This window comes from Oryzias melastigma, linkage group LG15, assembly GCF_002922805.2.
Source record: "Oryzias melastigma strain HK-1 linkage group LG15, ASM292280v2, whole genome shotgun sequence".
Taxonomy (NCBI): domain Eukaryota; kingdom Metazoa; phylum Chordata; class Actinopteri; order Beloniformes; family Adrianichthyidae; genus Oryzias; species Oryzias melastigma.
In genome coordinates, this window is record NC_050526.1 from 8,545,681 (window position 1) to 8,568,523 (window position 22,843).

The window sequence follows — 22,843 nt, forward strand, 5'->3', positions numbered from 1 at the left end:
TTTTTTCAAAAAGATTGTTAAGAACATGTCCTGAATGTGTTTAGACACATCTTTTCAAAATTAATCAAGGACATTGGTTTTCTTTGGGGTAATCTATGGAGAAAAAAATCGACTCACTCTAATTTGTGAATGCAGAAGTCTTGATCTGTGCCTAAATTAGAATTTGTGCATAAGTGTTCTTGATTTGTAACTCATGTAATACATTTTGTGCATAAGTTAAAAAAAAATACAAAATACAGAAGAAATATAAAATACAGTTTACAGAGGCACAAATTGAAATGACAACAGTTTGAAACTAATTACACACGCAAATCCTTAAAAAATTACGCATGAATCACGTCTTACGCATACACAAAACCTCAGTTACACATGAATCGATCAATGGTGAGACTTACTTTATGTCTCTGAGATTTGTCCATGAGTGATGCATTTAAATACTACTAGAATGCTGGGTCATCAGAGTTTTCCTATCAGCTGTTTTGAACTTAGATTGTGAACAATATCCAGTAAATCTTGACATGTTCTCACTTTCTTAAACAGATATGGCCAATAATTAAGATAAAAAAGTCTCAATAAGCATTTTTAAAACACTTATCCCTTTTAAAAATAAAACATTTTCCAGAACTGATCGCTTCCTTTCTGCAGCTCCTCCCCTGACAGTGCGGGGTTCTATCGCGAGCGCTGGTCACAGTCACGGGATAGGAAGTGGCGCCGGACCCTTCTGAACACTCAAGGACCAGTGCTGCCTGCAATCGCTGCGTTTGCTGATCAGAACTCCGTGCATTGATTGTATAGAAGGCTTTTTTATATGAATTACCTGGCATATGTCAAGTTTCACCAGATAAAATTCACAATCTAAGTTCAAAACGGCTGAGAAGAAAAATGACGACAGAGCATTCGAGCAGCATTTAAACGCATCACTTACAGACAAATCTCTGAGACGTGAAGAGTCTCACTCCAGATTTATGCGTAAATGTGGTTTTGTGTGTGTGTAACAAGTGATTCGTGTATGATTTTTAAAGATTTGCATGTGTAATTACTTTCAAGCTGTTGTCATTTTAATTTGTGCATATATAAATTGTAATTTTTATTGTTTTACTTGTGCACATAATGTATTATATGAGTGACAAATCAAGAATTACACATGCAGAAATCCAAAGTTACACACAAATCAAGAACTACCCAGGCATCAATTGGGGTGATATTTATTTCTCTTTATTTCTCTTTGTTAATTGAGGGTAACGTGTCTTAGGAAGTGCTGTGGTCAAAGAAAAAGTAGATTCTATTTAGCAAATTTGTCAAATCCAGCCCAGGAGGTTTTAAAGAAGCTTTGGTTAATACGACACTTGAATCCAAGCTTCACCTAAAGTCAGACCTGGACAGTATAAAGCTTTTATAACATATGGTTTCAAACCCCACGCCTCAGAGGGGTGTCATGAATATTTTACACAAGTGCTTTAGCTCAGAAAAGAGCATACAATAAACTTTCCTAGCACTTATTCCCACAATGCCCAGAAAACAAACAAACCAAGCGTTCAAACATTGGTAACCTTTGATGCCTTACTTTTTTTTTCCTCAGGACAATTCTTCCACTTCAACCCTGAATACAGCATCCACTGGACATGCTGTGTCCCCTGCCTTTTAGCTTAATGAAGCCCACAATGTTGCCCTAATCCGGCTTGCGTGTGAGGATTATTCTATTTTATCTTTTAAAAGTCCCTATGATCCTTTTGTTTTGGAATCACAAGGTTCCCTCTTTGAAAACACTTTAGGACAAAAGGCCAGGAAAGCTTTCGTTTTAATTAGCCGATGCGGCTGACCAGATCTGACAGGGACCTTGTGTTATCTGCCTCTAAAAAAGATAAAAGTAATAACAAAGGAAGAGAGACGGTGTCCATGAATAATGCAAACTGGCATAAGATTTTTACTAATGCTTTTCTCCGGGCAAGGAAAAACCTTGTCCAGTGGTTTCATTCAGACTCTGTATTTTCCCACAGCCAACATAAAATAATAATAAAAAAAAAATTGTATAATTCAGGATTTTCTTTATCCTATTAGACAAGAAAAAGAATACTATGAGGAAAACTACTATTACTATCTATTTATCACATGAACTTGTGTCATTCACAACCAATAAGACAACAAAGAACAACAAAGATTCTCTTAAAACGCATCTCTTTCTTTGTGATTACTTATTATCTTTTTTAGCATTTTGTAGCTTAAATCAACTTTCTTACGGGCAGGTTTCTCCATACATCCTAGCAGTTTGGCATAAGAACACATTTAAAAAGCTGAATGTAAAACACAAGACTTCAGGATTCTCTTAAACAAAACTACTGAAGTCAGGTGCAGTTCACTTAGTGAGCTGGACACAATGAACTAAGTCCCTATTCCCATCTAAAGGAAAACAAAAACAACCACCTTAAGACTGTCTTTTAAGATTTCAGACAATGTTCAAACCTGGAAAAAAATAAATATATATATATATATGTGTGTGTGTGTGTATTAGTTAAATGTTGTGCAACCGCATGGTGCACAACACAGGCTTTTAGTGTCAGTCAGAAAGCTGACAAAAACACAAATCAATCACAATCAGAATTTTCATACCACAGAGTCGTGGCCTTGGCTTACACCAACTGACACCATCATTGTTGACCTACAGGGTGGAGACTGGACTCCTGCTGGTGGAGGGAGAGGAGGAAGACATGTTTGAGGTCAGAGAGAAAAAGAAAGACTGGAGTGAAGGAGTGAAAATGAATAAATAGACTTTTTAATGAAATCTAGAGAGTTTAATGTCATGATGGAAAGAATAGAGCAGGATTGATCCTGAAAGAGAAACCCTGGAGGTGTCAATCATACAGATGAGTCTGAACCTGGAAGTTAAAGGTTTGCTGTAGAATGCTGGATCCCAGTTGGGATGTGAACTTTGGAGGAGGAGTTGAAGCAGGTTTAGGGGGATCCGAAGGTTCTTCCAGATGACCGGACAGCTACAGCTAAAGACATCAGGGACTGCCAGGACAGTAAAAGGGTAAACAAGTGGAACACTAAGAGGACAGAGACAGGGTTACAGTGAGGCCAGGCAAAGGGCCACAGAGGACAGGCTGGACACAAAGGAGGAGAGGAGGATCTGCACAGATGAGCCAGAGAAACGGGGATGGGAGGATGAGCAGAAGGTTAGGGTGATCAAGGACAGGGATGGAGATGTGTTCATGGAAGATGGAGGGAGCTTTGAAGAGCTGATGAATGAGGAGAATGTCAGAGCGCGCAAAGGAGAGATGTGATTGTTGTGGAGCAGGATGAAGAGTGTTAAAGCAGTCGATCCTGACAAAGTACTTGTGGAGGTGCAGAAGAGTTTGGGAAAGCTGGCAGAGGAGTTTCTTAAAGTGGAGTTTAAAGTCTTTCTTTTTTAGTGTGATATTAACATTATTTTAATGCTAATAATGACTTTGCCGTGCTAATTGTTATGCTTGTCTTGTGCACTTTTAAAACATATTTTTTCTGTAAAGCACTTTTGAATGTTACTTTGTTTTTTGTCCATGACCTTTTTGGTTTGTTTTGTTCCATTTAACATCAACGTTCAACTGATTGCTATGAGTCCTTGTTCATGAGGTACAGGGTTTGGTGACATCACTTATGACTATAGAGCTGAAAAACTAGAGCTTACGTGTTTCTTTAATCATCCTCTGACCAATTTACACCCATTTCCACTCTTGTATTCATTCCCCTCACCTCTACTACTCCACCTTCTCTTTTTTCTTTCCAGTCAGCAAATGTACACAAATATAACAGAAATAAAGCATGGCCTTAAAAGTACAAAGGAAAATATGAATCTCATGTATATTTGTCTGGTCTCTGTCCAACAGGAGCTCCAATCTGTGAGTTCAGCTGCTGGACAGAACACGTTTATAAAGGGCCAACAGATTCATGACTTTTGATGACAGCTTAGGTTTTTGCTTTACCTTTTCTCCTTTCTCATCACCAATGACGACGCTATGGAGTTAAACCAGGATCAGCTTAAGGGGGAATGAACAACAAGACAGAAGATTTGAAAAACAGGCATTGTAAGTTTGAAAAAAATAACATTTGAAAGCAGATTTAAACTTGAATATACATATTGAAAAATTGAAGGAATTATTGAAAATAAAAAAAATTAAAAATTGAAAACTTGAAAGAAGTATTGAAAATGAAAAAAAAATGGAACTTAAATAAAAAAAACTGTTATCAATTAAAAAATGTTTAGTGGTAATTTCAACTTTCTTTTTTTTTTTTTGTTTCTCATTGTTTGCGTTCAGTTCTCAGTTTTCAGTTTCAATTCAGAGTTTTTGAGTTTTCACTGCTGAGCTGATCCTAATTCTACATGGGGGCGGGGCTTTGAGCTGATTGGCTACCGGGACATGTTTCCCAGGGGATTACAGAGAGGACTCCTTACTACACATTTTCTACACTTTTCTCAGACATACATGAATTTTTTCACACTTTTCTCTCAGTTTTTATTGTCACTTTTCAAACTTTTATAGAAAAATAAGTCTAGCAATAGGATGAAAACAAGAATCTAATCACCATCTTGTTTTTTTTTCACTTTAAGCTGATTTGACCCCATTCTATGCGGCCAAAACAACAAACACATGGCCAAACCATTTGACCATTTCCTGTACAGTCATCAGTAAACACTTGTAAACTGCATGTTCACAAGTTTGCCGCACTACTTTAGCGTGGTAACAATGCTGCAGTCTCTGGGGTTAGCTCCACACAATCGACAGCCACATTTGCCAAACAATGGTGAATTAGCAGAGAAGTTTCCTCTTCCTCTCCCCGCTCATCAACGGACACAGCAAAGCTTCGATTAACCATCTTTCCCTTCATTCAAAGAAAGGTTTGATTATATCTCTCTCAAGTACAGACTCCGCTTCTATTTGTATTTAACAAAGATTAGCTTTAAATTGACGATTAACCTTTGTAATCCTGTGAGCATATTGCTTGTCTTGACTACAGCCAGACAAAAGAGCTGTCACATTACCGTTTAGGGAGAACTGAAGCTCAGAAAGCAAATGAGGCAGTGTTATCTGTCTGTTGCTCGGCTGGATAATGAAGACAAATCTTCAGACTACAGAACCGTAGCATAATGAATCCGAACAGATGAATTCTTTTGACTTCTTAGTTTTAATAAAACTTCTGTGTGGGCCCGACGAGCAATTGCCATGCAGCCTTATCTAGCAAAGGAGCAGACTCTCCTCGTGGGACTGGGTAGTAGTCGCCATTGTTTAGATGGCTGCATTAAAGAGTAATCAAACATTAAATGAGTCATTTCTCCATATTTAGCTCCAACTGGGGAGGTAATGGTTTAATTTGCTGGCCAATGAGCTTCCCCATGTGGAGTACGCCTTGCATTAAATCATTGCCTTTTCCTACTGCATCTGTTGTTCTAGAATAATTTAGTGCCAAGTGTTTCACTGAGAGCAGTCATCAGACCCCACAGAACAACTGTGCAGCAAAGTGCAAAAGCTAATGAATGATTTGTTGTATTTATGCTCTTCTGCTTGAGTCCTTTATCTGATCTTTTCAATGTATTAGTAAGTTATTGGACAAAATTAAAGATTCAAGATTAAAGTTTCAATGCTCGCTGCTGTGCTGCCTTTAGTGAGGAGTCTGACCTGGTCAGAATACAACAGAGCACATTAAAATACAATAGAAAACATGTTAATATATTTGTATTAAGTATTTTGTCCAGCTGGAATGACAAACTACTTCCTTAAAATTAGTTAATTAATGTTTCAGCATCATCAAATGTCATTCTAAATACTCTCAGAGACATCTTTAACAGTTGGTCTGCATTCAGGCTGTTTCTCAGGAGGCAGCAAAATCAGCATTCAATGACAAATGTCCAAATACTTTTGCATGTTTCTCCTGTGAGCTGGAGCGCTACACCCTCTTGTAGGTGGAATTAAAAAAATAGGTAAACAATTTTTATAGAACAGTCTCAGCCACTTCATCCTTATTCATCCTGATCCCACAGAAGTAAATTATTGCTGACCGTTGGAGAAGAATCGAGAATGATTTACAGACAGAAGCAGAAATGTAAGTTTCAGGGCATCATTGTCAAACAATCTGAAGCAAATGTGGCGTTACTAAAACATTCATCAAAGTCTAGTTTGAAGTAAATCCATTTGTGAATGGTTGCTTGTGAATGTAATTTCTTTAACTATTTTCAAGTTTTTTTGAGATCCCAGTCTCAGTGCTGAGTATTTCATTGTAACTCTTGAGACAGTCCTCCATGTGGATAATGTCACAGCTGATGAATAATAACCCACACCTTGCTCCCACCAAACGTGGCTCCATTGGATGATAACACACATCATCTTCGCTGGCCAAAAAAGTGTTCATAAAATTGATCCTCCAGACGCGTTGAGAGGAGCTACTGTCAGAAGCTTTTAGACCAGGGGCCGGTAAACTACGGCCCAGCAGCCATTTGCAGCCCGCTAAACTGTTTAATCTGGCCCGCAGAACTGGAGTAAATTGTATTTATAATCCATATTAATGTTTGCTTTTTCCTGTAATTCTAATGTCTCCCCATTGATGGTGCACTATAAATACATAGACCTTTGTTTACGTGCAGAAAGTTTATCAGCATTCATGTAAATTTGGAAGATTTCCTCACTGTTCGGGTGTTTGTGTCTGTTTTCTGAGTGGGACGTCCTTTTTCCAATTATTCCAACGCCACATGAACGCAGCATTTCTCTAAGTTTATGTCTTTTCATGAGGGACATCAACTCTTTGCTGCAACTGGCACTAAAATAAAAAAAAAGTCACAATAATAAAAAAAGGTCCAAAATGTTCTGCAAATATAAATTAAACTCCAATCAAAATCAAAGCATGTTTTTGTCCAGATTTTGTGTTTTTTCTTTCTCCCATTAGGTGGATCACCAAAACACTCTGGGTTTGTCCCTTCTGTCAAATTTTAGAATCTTTTGTGGCCAATTAGCTAAAAAGTTTGCCCATCCCTGTTTTAGACTCGTCTCTACACGGATTCCATGGAAGACACGGATAATGTTGAGAGATCAGATGTATGTATTGTGAAGAGTTCTACAAAAGCAAAAGTAATCAAGTCTCCATGTCTGGGTTCATGAGATCATTCAGACTCTCCAAGTACGGTGAGCTTCACCTTCAACTGCGGGAGCTGCTTCTGAATGACGGACGCTTTCAGCGGTACTTCTGTCTCTCTGTGACTCAGTTTGATAACTGGCTGTCCAAGGAGGAGAAAAATACAAAGAAAATTAGAAGAATTTTCTTATCATTGTCACCATACAAATAAGAAAAGTATCATAAAACTCAGGAGAAGGACCATCAAATACACCTCTATGCTGGTTTTGGACTCCACCCACTCATTACATCATCAACGCATCATGGGCCAAAGCTGAGTTCTGGATCTTTACCAAAGTTAAGATATATGAGCTCTGAAAATATTTTACAGTGACGCCCAAAACACGGCCACAGCTTGAAACGCGTCATAGGACCTCTGATCACGTCTGTGTGTTGATTTAACATTAGCTGGATGCCTCTGACACGGTACGTTCGTTCAGTGTTAACACAACTAAAGCTTTTCAAATACAGCAAGTGGAGATCAGGTGAGTCAAAAAATGTCTTTGGTTCAAAAACATTCTGCAGTTTCTTAATTTGTATGCTCAATACCATTAAGAGGAGCTACAAAGATAGAGGTAGATATATATTTCAAAAACACCTTAGTTTAATATGATATCAGGTGCCAGTGTGTTTATGCATACATAAGGCAGAAGGATTATAAAATATTTCAGAATAACTATCTTGCACCATTCCATTCTGGCGTACAGTGCTGGAACTGTGTGAGGACTTAAATTAACGATTTGCTCTTCCTTAAAACCTCTAAGGCTGGGATTGAAAGAAATTCAGCATTTTTACAGTCTAAAAACTGCTGAGCAGATCACAGTTCATGTATTGTAATCCAACTGCAAATTATAGAGGTTGAAATAAAGAACAAGCCGTGTGAGGGAAAAAATCAGTCTGGAGGTCAGAGCTGAACTCTGTCAAGTTTCTATCTGATACAGATAAAAAAGAGCATTTTTATTAAACAGAACCAAAGAAAATTCCTGACATGAAAAACAGCAGAAACTCATCCAACTTCACACAAAGACTCTTTCTGAGAGCAGTAAAAACCCAGTGAAACGCTGCTAGAGGATGAATGCAGCAGAACACATGAATATACACATGGATTTGTCACAAATGATCGACTGTTGCATCAAAAAAGACACAGCAAAGTGGTAAAAATATCAGGGCACTAAACACAAACTCATTACATTTGTAAGCAGCATTGGATCTGAATCCATTTACATTCTTATAGTTTATGCAGATTTATAAGACGTAAATATACAACAAAGTCGAGCATTTCAGGATTAATATCATTGTCTAAACTCCAGTTTACACAATAGTTTTGGCTCAGTGGTCTGAATAATGAGATTTGAAATAATCTAAATTATCATTTGATCCCCGAAGCAAATGCTGATCAAATTAACTGAGGAAAATATGACTGTTAATTGCAGATTTAGGGAAAAATGTAGAATTTATTTATCAACATAATTCAAATAAATATGATGCTTTGGTACTGAGTGAAAAAACCAACATGTGTCTATACTATCAATAAGCCTACAGTTTGGTGACTACATTTCAATAAAGTGATGATTTTCCCCAAACAAAATAATTTGTTAAGTCAAGCCAACGTCATCAGGGCTTTTATTTCTCATGTTATAGACAGAGACAGGTGAAGGATGAAACAATGTAAATCAAAGGATTTAAAATATTTGTGAGAAAATGATTAAAATAGCCTAGTTATTCGGTTTATGATGACTTTAACGACTGTTTTCAAAATTTCAGTAATTATAAAGTTTCGAATTTAAATATTTTTTTTTTCCAAGAGTTCAGCCTGAGTCATAGCCAAGGCAGTTTTTCAAACCTTTTTTTTACTTGCTGAAATTACACTGGCAGTAACAACCACATTTGGGCTTAGCTCACAGTCTTGTCAGGTTGAGGCTCCAACACTACTTTTTCATTTTACATAATATGCACACCACTTGCTTGGTTGCATTTTAATTTCCTTATACACCTCTCATATTTATACAGATTTGTATAATATGTTTAGGAAGGCTAAAACCCACCATGCATGCACTGCTTTCAGGAAAGTGGCACTGTATGAACCCCTCAAATGAAAATGAGCCCATGATCAGGAAAGCATGTGTATACTCTGTACTGTGTAGGTTCAGGGGAACACCAGCCCGATCCGAATACTCCCCTTCTCCCTCTCCCTTAGCCCTCCCCCTTGATTTGGAGTGGCAGTTGAAGTCGTCGTCGTGTCCGGAATTATTATTTTTTAAGTTTCACACTCCAAACAGAGGGGTCCAAAGCAGGGCCGGATCTAGCCAGCCCGTATTGGGGGTGCAAACAGAATATCAGGGGGGGGCAAGTTTAGGGATACAAAATGGTTCTGGTGTAAAATCCTCCCAAGCCTATAAAAAGTCCCCCTCCAATAAAAATCCTGTTTTTAGTTTTTATCATGTCTGTGTGTCATTTTTCTTCCAAAAGAGAACAAATGTAATAAGAAATCGTTTTGTTTTTGCATTTCCGAGTATTTCTCCTTTTAAATCAATCAAAAGTCTTGGACAGACTCTGTTTGAATGAATGATCTTCTTTCCATCAACAGCTCTGCTGCACATGCACTAAACCCTCATCTGTTCCTAGTGTCTAGTTCAGGTTCTGGAGAAGAGAAGATGGTATCTTCACATTGACTGCAGTCAAATGAGCCGCCGTTCACATTTCTGTGGTCAAATCAGCATCACTGGATTTTTGGTGTGAGTTTCATCCAATACTTACGGTAGCAGGACTGAGAACGCTGGAAAATCTCCACCAGACTCCACGGAGCTTCTTGATGTGACCACGGAAATGTGAACGGCGGCTCATTTGACCGCAGTTGGAAAGGATTGTAAATCAATGAAAGAGCATTTTGATGTTAGCTTTGATTATTTGATCAAGAACTCTGAGAAACCAATGATTGAATGTATTGATCACAGTCAATAAACATTGGAGAATGAGCTAAAAGAGTCTTTGGTGAACTGGAAGGAGAAAGAATCAGGATTTTGGAGGAAGTTCTGTCCATGAAGATCTTCACTTCCTCGTCCAGCTGACATCCGGATCAGAACTCTGTCTGCTTATCCGTCTCTTTTTGGTCTTTTTTAGGATATCTAATTTATTTATTTATTATTTTGAGTCATTTTTATTCATTTGCGATAGTTTAGATTTGCTTTATTTTTTGTCTTAAAACATATATTTATGTATTTCTTGTTGCTTTTTATTTACTTCTTTTAATGTTCTGTTTAGCCATTTATTTATTTATTTTTTTTGTATTTTTATTATGTGTATTTTGTCACTTTATTTAAGATTAGTGTATAAATACTAAACTATTTTAACTATTGAAACAGCCAACACACTTTCTTTGTAGCAGATGATTAAAAAAATCTATTTTTGTCGTCATCAATGTACCAAACCAACAAGTTGCTACTGCAGAAACTCTTGATTCCTGTTTCAAAATTGCTTTAAAAAATCCATGGATGAGAAAATCTTTAGTGATAACAGAATTTATTTTCATCAGAAGGGAATTAGTTCAAATCCAGCATTTGAAATCCTGTTGTGTAGTTTTGGAATTTTGTTGAATCTTTTCTTGTTATTTTCACTAAATTACTCAATACACTATAAATATTAATCAACATCAGGATAATTAATTAAATGTCATAATGTATTTTCTTTATAGACATGAGTTTACTTTTTAGTAATACATAGTAGTAAATCAATGATGTATAAATGAACAAGATTTCAAATAATCTGTTATGTGTTATTGTTGTCTTTAAAAGTTAACTTTCATTTCAGTTTTATTTATTTCTCAGTGACAGTAGACATTAAATTAACCCAGCAGCTAGTTTATGTCTGTTGTCCACAGACAAATGTTTAAAAAATATTATAAACAACATAATATTAAAGTTTATCCTAAGGAGGTGAGGCAAATTAAAATTCAATGGAGTATGAAAGACAACCCCAACTTCCGATTGTCCACCTTCATCTCAGGGGCCTTTCCCCCCTGCAGCCCCCTGCTCTCACCGAGGCGTCACAGGCGAGTCATCTCAAACAGCTAATGCTCCGGTACTGTTAGCTTAGCTGCTACAAACAACAAACAACAAAAACCGCGTTGTGCGAAGAAGCTCTTTTCTTCCCTTTGGTGCGCTCTGAACCACAGATGTTTACATTTAAATGTAAGTAATGACTTTATGTCGTAGTGTGACCTTTTTAAAGTTATAAAACCGCTGTTATTATGGATATGAAACCACTGGAAGCGCCGCGCTAATGCTAGCGGACTGGTGATATTAATGACGTCATTGAATGGAAGTCACGTCCGAGATATTAGACACTATTTTTTTCATCACCCTCCGTTTGGAGCAAACACGGAGGGATAAATTTAGGGGGAGGGCTAAGGGAGAGGGAGAAGGGGAGTATTCGGATCGGGCCCAAGAGTCAAACTGATACACAACATCTTTCGAGAAAAACACTAACATTACGATGTTAGAAAACTCTTTTTATTTGTCTTTGCTCATTTACATGCCAGCACATTTCCTTTGCATACTGTTGTAATGATATTTTTAAACTCAGGTCGACGAATAATTCAGCAGTTCTTGGTGTCACCTTGTTGCCTTTAGGCCTAAAATGAAAAAGTGAAGTTTAGGCAGGGGAACAGATGATTGACATTCTCCTTGTAAAGGAGGAAAAAAAACAGGTTCTCATTAGGATGTTCTGATTCCACAAAGCCCAGACAAACCTTCTCATTCAGCTCCACGGACAGCAGCCTGTTCAATGTTGCTAAATACTTTTTCAATAAGCAAAAGTGCAAAATGTTATTGCGGTTCAGATTCTTTTTCTGAAGCCTGCTCGGTCTCTGAGACTCAGATACCGTATCTGTGTGTAAAATACCATTTCAAAGTCCTCAGCAATCAGGTTCCATTTGAAATAACAGCTTTGAGAGTGCAGCTATAAATGAAGGATTTGCTTCCATGGAGTCTGTGAGGTCAGGCATTTTATCTCAGCTAGTTATGCTTTCAAACCAAAGAGCCAAGTGTCTGTGTGCCTTTTGTTAAATACAATACATTCATTTAATGTTTCTGGAGGTTAAATATCATATTTAGACTAAACCAAACCACTATTTGTTGAACAAATGTCAAAAGTAGCTTGTAGATCCAGCTGGATCATCTCATTTGCTCCCTAAAATGAAGAGGACACTAGGAAATATTGCTCCTACAGCCTTAGAAGAGATCAAACATTTAACGTTAATAAAAGACGACCACCACACATTTTTAACTTTAGACGAAGCCAGAACATACAGAGAAAACCCCCACATGCACAAGGAGAACATGCAAACTCCACGCAGAAAGGTTACAGCCAGGCTTTGAACCAATATATTATAGCTGTGCAAGGGTGCTAACCGCTACACCAACGTGCAGCCCTGATAAAATCCAACTTTCTCAAATGTATTTCCATTCAAAAAATAAGAAGAGGTTTTTTTTTTGGTTTTGTTTTAATTTTCCACTTCAAAATGTTTTACAAGCATCAATAGACAGTGAAGTTGATCGTATAATCTGCCAACTATTCAGTTAAATTCTTAAAACTTCCCTGTCCAGGGATTGTAGAAGGAATTCATAAGAACCCATGGTGGTATCAGTGTAAAAAAAATTTTTTTCTTTGAATGTTTTTTGTAAATGATGTAAAGGTCATTAAGAAGCTCACCTACGATTAAAGTAAGAAAAGAAACTATGACATCTGTTTGTCTGCAGTTGCAACCACGCAGCCGCTCAATTGGTAGAGACAGATCAAGTCTACCAATACATGGGCGTCTACACCTCCAAACCCCACCAAATGTACTTCTTTTTTTCTGAACTACAGTGCCGGACAAAAATGCATGTGGGCGGAGCTATCCTTAACCTTTATTTTACAGGTTGATTGCTACATTATGGTAGATGTGGATGATGTTGAGAGAGTGGTTTGGCTTTGTTCGTTTAGGTGGCTAAACATGTGTCTCTTTTATCTCTCCATGGTGGCTCCTCATCCAAACATAAAATAATTCATGGAGACTGCTGATCCAGACATGTCGACCGTCAGAGTCAGCAGCTCCTGATAATGACTGCATAACCAAAACTACCTAAAGAAAACAAATAAACAAAGCCTGAAAACTAAGACTACCAAGATCCAAACTAAAATAACAAAACCCAGCAGAGTAAGACTGATGAGGACAAAGAGGGAAAAAAGAACAAAAAAGGAAAAATTAAAAAAAAGCACATTTTAAAGTTGGAATAATTTAATTATCATTTATTAATTTAGATTAGTTGAATGTATAAATTGATGTCTGAGGTTCACATAGATGATAAACTCTGTAGGTTTTTACATCCTGTTGACCTGAAGACGTCTTGTTTGATCAACTCTACCTCCAGAATGAACAGATTTTATATGCAAAGCTAATCTTTGGAAACAAGTTTGATCCTTTGTGAGTTAAAAGCACAGATTATCTTATGCTGCACAACACTGATTATAAACAAGTCACATTTTGAGAGATGCTAGGTTCTTTTTATATTTTTGCTTTTGTTTGTGCCAAAAAATGGGCATAAGAAATATTTAATATTAAAAAGAAGGTCATAAATGAAAACCCAAATTTCTTAAACTCTAAAGTAAGACTATGCGGCTCCTTCTAGGTTTTGATCACTAAAAAACGAGAACAAATGGCTCTTTTATTGTTAAAGGTTGCAGACCCCTGGTTTAGGTGAACTCTACAAAGGACCTGGCAACCACAACAACTGGTTTACAAGATCATTCAGAGACTCTCCAGGTACAGTGAGGTTCACTCTCTACTGCAGGAGCTAGGTACTTCTCTCTCTCTGTGGTTTGATGACTTTCTGTCCTGCATGGCTCCAAAGAAGGAAAAAAATGAAAAGGAAAGTATTGTTTTATTCCTGCCTCGATACAAATATGAAAAAAACATTCTGAAGCTCCAGAATAGGAAAGAGGGGAACAATGAGGTTTTCCTCCATTCTGGATTTGGACTCCAGCTACTAATGGTGTGACCAACTATTCAAAAAGAAAAGTAGTCTTAGACTGACCTAAAAGTTGCTAACATACCTTGTTTGATTAGCCTATTATTTGAATCAAGTCTATTTGGGAAATCACGGACAGAAGCATACAATGGACCAGGTAAGTCACCACGTCTGAGTGACTGGCCTATTCATTTTTTATTTGTGAATATTTGTAGGTCATTCATGAACACAAAGTGTTTTTTTTTATCCCACTCTGTAAAACTGGGCAGGATCTGCTGCGACATCACACATGCAGGATTCCTCTGTGCTTGCAGTGTGGACGGGTGTAGGTCTCCTCACGCTCAACTGCAAGGGAGCTGACTGCTTTGGGGTGGGTGGAGCCACAGGGCAGAACAGAACATTATGCTTTTTTTTTTTTTCAAATTTGTCTCCAAACATGAGAAAAGTCTCTAGCGACTCCAAGAAAAGTTACCAGATTTTTGCTAGTCACTTTTGAGAAAATTGTCAAGTTGGCAACACTGTCCACTGATTCCAAAATCAACACATCACTACCAAAGTCAAGTTCCTGATTGGTTAATGAAACACTAATATTCACCAAAGCTGCGAAGACTAGATCGTGGCGTACTGGCCAGTCAAATTCACTGCAAGTCGTTTTGCCTTTTCTGTCTGATCGTGAAGGCCTGGTGATGAAAAAGGGATGAATGATGTCCTTGTAAATTGGCATCACTGTTATTTTTGCTTATCTTCTAGGCTCTGATTCACAATTTGACATTGACTGAAACAAAGCAGGAGAAGTGTGTATCATATCATCATATCATCAGGCTCTTTGTGTCTTTAAAAAGCTGTTTAGACGTGTTTAATAACGCCTCTCTCCTGCTGAACTCTCACTTTTTGTTGACAGACTCGTTTCCCACAGATGCTTTATGTTAAACATAAAGTGGAAGAAGCTAGCTCTTTGAACCATGCATCACTGCCTGCTGTGCACTCATGAATTATGGAACTTGGTGCAAATATGCAAATGTGATTATATGCCTAGTTATGGCTCTATACCTTAAGTTACAATGACTCATCTATTATGTATTACGGAGGACTTGGCAGAGAGCGTCATAACCTTTTCTGATCTGGTCATTTTCACATCATGAAAGAACGTGGACTTAAGAGGGTAACACCAAAGTGGAAAAGTTCTCTCTGCATCTCCGAAGACTTGGGAGAATTTCTTTCATGCTCAGTTGCCAGGCCACTTACAGTAACAATGACTTCCTCGGGATCTGAAAGCTGTAGAGTTACGGAGGGAATAAGCATGAAGTTGTTACTAATCCCAAGATTTCCTCCCGAGGGTCTGATATGAAATGCTAGCTTGATCAGTAATCAGCCCACGGGGGAAGCAGACAGTGGATCCAACCGACGCTTGGAGAAAAAAATCAGCCTCTGTATGACATTACCATCACAATGCTGGATAAGTGATTGTGTTTGGGTGACTTCATCTCAGTGCTGTAAACATCCGACTGGACGGGAAAGCTGTGGCAGAGCAGAGCTCCGTTTTGAAGTCCTGCACGCTGCAGCCAGGCTGCAAGCACCAGGATTAAGTCCTCCAGCTCTGACGGGAGCAGAACAATCATTAGCCAGCATCAAAGTCAATAATCAAGCACATGGCAGCTGACAACTTCTATTAGACGGGTGCACTGGAATGATGATAACTGGTGGTCTTTATAAATCCTGTCGCTATGGAAACAAGACAAAACCACTCCCTTTTATTAGCCTGCACTAGAGGGCCCCATTGACATGTACCGGTTTAATTCAAGTTTCTTCATCAAGAGTACTTTTGACACTCATTATAACTATACGCTTTGAACTGAAAAGATTTGAGAAGGAACAGTTTGAGCACTAAACTTTAAACTTTGAACTTTTTTTCACCTAAAAGTTGTTTTCTGATTCTTTTACATGCTTGTAATGGAAGGATCAGCTAAGCTCTGACAAAAAGACTTGCTCTATAATACGTTCAAGATTTACACATAAAGGCATGCGAGTAAAGTTTATACTTTGTGTGGATGTCCAAAGGAACTTGCAGAGCAGGAAAATATGTTTGTTTGTTTTTTTTCAGCTAAAAACAAATCTGAAAATGTTCAAGTCCAGCCTTTAAACTGTTCTTTTTATGTCACAAATAAAAGTGTGTTTTCTGCACCCCCCCTTCTAAATTGTCTTTTTTATATATTTATATATATATATATATATATATAAAGTAGCATTTTAAACATGTATTTTTTATTCCTTTGTCTTCTAAAAAGCAGTTGCTAGTTTTTGATTAATTTACGTAATTTTTCTTTAACTCACTCCATATTGTTCATCATTTCTGTTGCACCTCTAATGTTAGGTTGGGGGATTTCAAATAGTCAAAATTATCGTCCTTCCTGCTGTACGCTAGCAGGAGAACGCCTAAACAGAGTTCTCAGCAGTCGTGATGGTAAGGGGGCGGGGTTGCTCCATGCCATCAGTCCCACCCACAACTCAGAGGTGAATTTCTAGTGAACTCCTGCCGCTCTGCAGAAACGATGTCCTTGAAAACAACGCAGGTTTTTGATTTTGGTTAAAAAAGATGGATTGATTTTTAATTTTAAATAAATCAAAAGTTACTCGGAGTGGGACTTTAAGGTGGTTCCGTTTTCTGGACGGATGAGTCATTTGTTTTTGATGCAGGACTATTTCTACTTCATGAGAAGCTGAAAGCCAGAACTCAAGAGAAGTCTTCACAAAGCAGCACTGAACAAATGAATCGCATTTCTTTTAGTTGATTTTGGAGGATTGAGCCATGTGTTTAGAGACGTTGCTCCGTTTTTCCAAAGTAAAGAAAAGAGATGAATGTGCAAATAATTGCAAAGAATTATTTGTTTATTTTTGTTGTTGAACTTTGGTGGAAAAATGCTATTTCCTACTAAGAAGCTTGAAACTGTTATGTACTTTAAAAATGTTTCTCATTTGTGACAATTCAGTTTCATGTTACTTAAAAAAAAATAAAGTCAGAGAAAGTAAGTAATGTCTTTTTGTCTATTTTTTCAGAGAATGACAGAAAATATTCTTTATTTTGGTGTATCATGACATATATTGTTAATATGATATAAAACAATTTATATTGAGATATACAGTTTTTTACATATCGCCCAGCACTGGTCACAATAGTTTTCCATAAGGGAAAAAAACAAACATTTGACCGAACATGTGACCCAAATGGAAAACTTGTACTTCAGAGGAGCTGGGATGGAATAAAACAAGCTCAATGTTTGACTTCATTGTGGATTGGATGGATTGTTGGATTAATGTCTTCATTCAACTTGAGAAGACCTTGTTTTACATCTCTGCATTTAAAAAACAGTGACAATTCAAGCGAATAAATCATAGTTTTAAGGACAAACATCAACCAAAATTAATGTTATAAATGGAAGACTGTAATGCAGGTGAATATGCATGGTGCATTTTGTCATAAATTCTAAGCTTTGTGGAAATGTAACAGTCAATGCAAGGTAAGATCATCATATTTTTAAGACCACGCAAATCCTTTATTTTTTTATCTTAAACTGATTTCAGTGATACACGGCACTCAAAATCTGTCAGAATGTTTGAGTTTCTACAAAGCCGCACAGCTTGGTGAATCATCATCGTAGCTGTGGTAGTCAGACGCCTGGCAGAGTGGTACGTACTGCGCTTCAATATTATATTACTTTGTTCTGTTTTTTATTTAATTTTTTGTAACTGAAAAACGTTAAGAGTTATTGTGACTAAAGCTTGACTTAGTTGTTCGTGTGCACTGTTGTAAATGCAGATAATCACACATTTGATTATCGGTTTCCACAAAATCAAAATACAATTATTGTAAGAAAGATGAACTATTTTTTTCCTTTTTCTTGAACTTTTCTCAGCTTCCTTTGGCACTGATGCAAAAGGGGAAAATGACATGGTCATGTGATGGTTTATCTTTGAAAATACAATGACAAAAACTGTCAGCGGCCCAATTTCTAATCTATCTCAGGACATATAAGACTTGCAATAATGTATGAAGTGTACAGCAGGTAAAACAAGACCAAATTCTAGAGTCCTGCACAATTTCTTTTCCTAACATTCTGATTTGTGGTTGCACATTGCTGCTGATAGGATTTAAGATTCACACTCAATCCCATTTTGGCATCTAACAAATTGATAACACTGGATTTATTTTACCCAGCATGCTGATTTCCACATAGAAATCTCAGGTGGTAAACAAAGCAGAACCTTTCAACCAGAACAATCTCAAAACTAGCATTCATTTGCCTTTTACGAACCTCCCAAATGCCTCAGCTAATTGTTCTCATTCCTTTAGAATACATTATCATCAAACAGCAAGGCCGTTTTCTTCTGGCTTTCTGTTTTTTTTTTGAGAAATTGCTCCTTTATTTAGTGGTTCATCTTTCTCGTTTTCTCTTTATTCAGGTGAAGCCAAACTCCATCAAACACAAACCTAACATACCCCCCCTACTCGTTCTTCTGTGTCCTCCATCACATGAAACTCTTCTCACGCTGTTGCGTAGACTACACTGACCCTTGTGCATTTGTGCAGCTGTACATCAAAGAGACACCTCCAGCTTTCTCTCAGGGTTTAGGAATCATAACACCGCCCAAATCCACCTCTGTATTTACAGCGAGACTCAGAAGCACTCAGCCCGCCGTCACCTCTCCAACCTGGTTAGAAAACTCTTCTTTTAGCTTTTCCCGTAAAATATCAATCAACATTTTTTGAATTTCCCTCCATGAATTTGATGTCTTACCTCCTTGTTCAAACAACAAAGACCACATGTTCCTTTCAATGAATTGTCTTATTGTCATCACAAGTCCATCCATGTGTTACTGTTAATGATGATCTCCTGCACTGTTAGAACCCTGTGGCCCCAGATCACTTCCAGCTGAATGATTTCATGACTGAATGCTTTGAAAAAACGCTCCTATTTCAAACTCAAACCAATTAAAGGATACTTTTAGCCAAGAGATGCTCTCAGGCTGCAGCTGACAAACAGCACCTTGTCTTTCATTTGGATTTCATTACAGAATCTATTCCACCAAACAGCAGCCAAAGCCTTGGAGAAATTGTGCAGTTAAAAGCTGAAGCTCACATAAGCCAACACCCACGTGCTTCTAATCAAAGGTGAATTGCACAGCCTGGGCAATCTGCATGCTATGATGCTGGAGTTCCACTGATCTGGTGGCAGATAAAGGAGAAGCCGGGCAACTCCACAGATCAGCAGAGGGGCAACTATCATCAGCTGTTCTTGTCTGGTCCAGCCTGCTGGGGACTTCAGCATCACAACAGTTTGAGAGCTGCGCTTTCTGACAGCGACTTCCGTCATCTCTGCTCCATCTCCAGCACGGAGCGCGTTCACAACTTGTAGATTTATCATTGGACAAAGCTGCTGGATGGAGTCATCTAATTACAAATAGCAGATATTTGCGTTACTGACAGGAGATCCGGAGAAACGTTTGAGGGACTCACTCTGGAGACATGCAGCTCGCTGAGGCGACACATTCATGTTTGATAAGACAATTCCAAACAGATTATTTCCTCATTGGCATAAAAGCAAGTTTGCGGGAGAGTCAGAGAGCGGGTTACCTCCGCGGAGGGCTGGGCTCGATCTCAGAAGCGAAGGATGCGGACGCTGACGTCCCGCGCGTCCCCGGTCCACGCAGACGGAAGGCGGCCGCCTCTCCTCCCTCTCATCACGGATCCGTCTGCAGCAGACAGCGGCGGGAGCAGCGAGGTCCTCGATCACAGCCCGCAGCTGAGCTCCGGCTCCCGCTCCCGCACAGCAGCCTGCGCGCGCCTGGAGATTTGGACGGAATGTGCGTGGCAGACGGGAGCGGAGAGGTGCGGGGAGGTGCGGGGAGGAGGAGCCGTCTGCTGTCAGAGGATCCGGACTAAAGTCTTCTTACCCTCTGGTGCTCAGCCTTTATCCTGTTCAGACACAGCACTCATCACAACACAGGCATGCACGGAAAAAATACCTAAATAAATAAATACATAGCTTTGACAGAGTTACACAAATGAAGCCTTCACATAGAAGCCGGTTTCTTCCTGACCAAAATCCAGCAAAAGCCGCAAAGTCTCCTTTACCATTTGAAAACAACCCTTTATTCATGTTTTTGTGACCATTAAGCCATTCATTTATAAAATGTATTTTTTTTATTTAACTTATTTCAATTGTATTGTTGTATTTGTGCATCCTCCTGATGCAGAATATAAAAAATACAAGAAAGTCAAAGATGTTTTTTGTATTATTATTAGGATTTTTCCTCTTTTTACTACCAAATACAAACATGATGTTGGTGAAGAATCCAATTCTGAAAATGATCTTTATGATTTGTGACTAAAACATTCTAATAACAAACTACTCGAACAATAGATTAGATGTTAACCATCATCTTACTTAGCTATCTGAAGTGTTAAGAAATTATCCAAAGCTACAAACCCATTATTTGTTCAGTTTGTTTACATGTCTCTTCAAATAGAGCCACAATGGACAGATGAAAGAGCCACATGTGGCTCCGGAGTCTCCGGATGCGGACCATGAGGTCTGCAGTGGAAAACACAATTCTCTTAATTAAACAAATATATGCTTAAAAACCCAAAGCAGCAGATCACTGCTGTAAGCCGTCTGATCAGCTGGAGATCACAGTTCAGTCAAACATGCGTTTTCTGACCTCATCTAAAATCAAAGTCTCTAAAACCCCTCACTGCTGACAGATCCTTTGAAGGAATACCATTAATGAAAATCTGCCTAGATTGAAGGTTAATAGCAACATTTATGCCCAGTTTCAGAGGTATGCAACCACAGATACTCTTGATGACCTGTAAAAAGTCTGTGTAGGAACGGATTATGTGAAATTGCCGATCTGGCATCAAGAAAAGCTGAACCAACTCAGTTTTCCTCTCTGTAGGGAGTCGTACACAAAGCTGACGCTTGAACTGACATGTCTTTCAGGTCCTTTGACTACTGGATTAAAACACATTTTAAACAAAAGTCATCAGAAGCAGTTTTTCAAGGAACCAATAGTTTTTTTTTGTTTGTTTGTTTTGTTGCCAAAGCAAATCAGTATTTTGCTGTCATCCAATCCACCAGGAGAGAACAAATCTCTAAGTATAGTTTTCAAATCAAGATTGATTCAGGACCACTAAACTGGATGTAGCTTTCTGTCAATCTCGTTTCATATCATCTTTTATCTTTTAAGTAGACATGGGATGATTGAATACTTCTTTAAATGCCTTGCTTTTGTTAGATATGCTTGTTCCACTATTTTACCTGTTTTCTGAAAAAGTTCTTTCACACTTGGTCAAGATTGTGACAACTACAGCACAAATATAGTGGCTTTATTAGTCAACTAATCATGATGTTATCTGACTACACATATTGTTTAGACAGCTATCAAATGGAACTCATCCTAAATCTGTTATAATTGTGTCTTTTTTTGTTTTAGATTGTTCCTATAAATATACTACTGCTGGAGTCGACAACAGGTTTTAATGAGGTGCCCAAAGGCTTAAAACGACACCCGAGAGCCTAACCTGGAAGATCCCTATTTTCCTTAAAACTTGGAGTAAGACCTGTGTCATACTGATTCTTGCTTTGAGCGCACACAGGGACTTTGCAAAGTTATTTGTGTTGTGCAGGTCAAATTCAGCAGCAGAGCGAATGAGCCTCATTAAAAACCTGGATGCTGAGAAAACAGGACAGTTTTATAGCATGCATAGCAAAAATAGAGCCATGTTCAACTGCAGTTGTACTGATGTTACACTAATGAAATGCCAAACAGTCTAAATACAAAGATACTAAAAAGGAACTATGATCAAAATCTGCTATACCGCATGCAAATGGGACTATAAATACGGCAAAGCTTTCTTCTTGTATGGAAACAGCTTTTGTGTTTATTTGTCCTCTATTTGGGAAGTATGCTAAACAGTATGTTGCAAGTTTCAGTAGAGCAACTGTGTTGGTGTGTCTTTTTACAGTCTGATCAAGACTCAACCAGTGTTTGGATCGTAACCTAAAGTTTCTTTCAAGTTAAGAAAAATGCCTGAGGAAAAACAAAGAACAAGCATTTTAAGTTATACTACTAATCTAATTAGAGGGAATACATCATTGATCTGGTGATGTTTTATTTAAAAGTGATATTGGTTAAGATCACGACCTCTGCAAATAGTTGGTTTATTTCAAGAGAATCAAAAGACTAGACACATATGCATAGATTTATCAACCCTAATTAAGATATTTAGTTAACTGATTGTAAAATAGTTTGAATAATTGCTTCAAAAGAAAAGGGATCAGGCAAACTTATATGGATTATAAATCTATGATTTAACAGAATTTTGTTCTACAGAGCTTCACCTGTGACAGAGTCATTACAGCAACAGGAAATGGAATGAAGCATGTCAAGTCAGTTTAAATTCATGAAGCCAGTCACTGAACACTCCCTCCCCACTGTAACATCCCTGCGACCAGAACCCACATTCATTTTGTAATCCTCATTCCCATCAGTATCGAGACAGTTCATTATAGATGCAGCTAAACTCTTAGAGGAAATGTGCTGTGACGCAGAAAGTGCTGAATGGAGAAAATGTGATAACACACAGTCGCTGCCTTTGGAAGTTTGATCATTATCATCATCATTGTAGACATCATTATTTG

At 38.0% G+C, this 22,843-nt stretch overlaps 1 protein-coding gene across 2 annotated transcripts in view; it reads right to left on the bottom strand.

Annotated features, from left to right (window-relative positions):
* hs3st1l1 (heparan sulfate (glucosamine) 3-O-sulfotransferase 1-like1) overlaps positions 1–20,260 on the bottom strand; it is a 42,279-nt gene extending 22,019 nt beyond the window's left edge. The window contains exons 1-2 of one of the 2 annotated variants that reach the window (XR_004949208.1): positions 19,774–20,260; positions 11,072–11,767 (exon numbers count right to left, since the gene is read on the bottom strand). The gene's annotated coding sequence lies outside the window, so the exon portion shown is untranslated. Of the gene's footprint in view, positions 1–11,071; positions 11,768–19,773 lie in introns of those variants that run through there. The other variant, XM_024297961.2, reaches the window with a different exon arrangement.
* Positions 20,261–22,843: the final 2,583 nt, after the last annotated feature.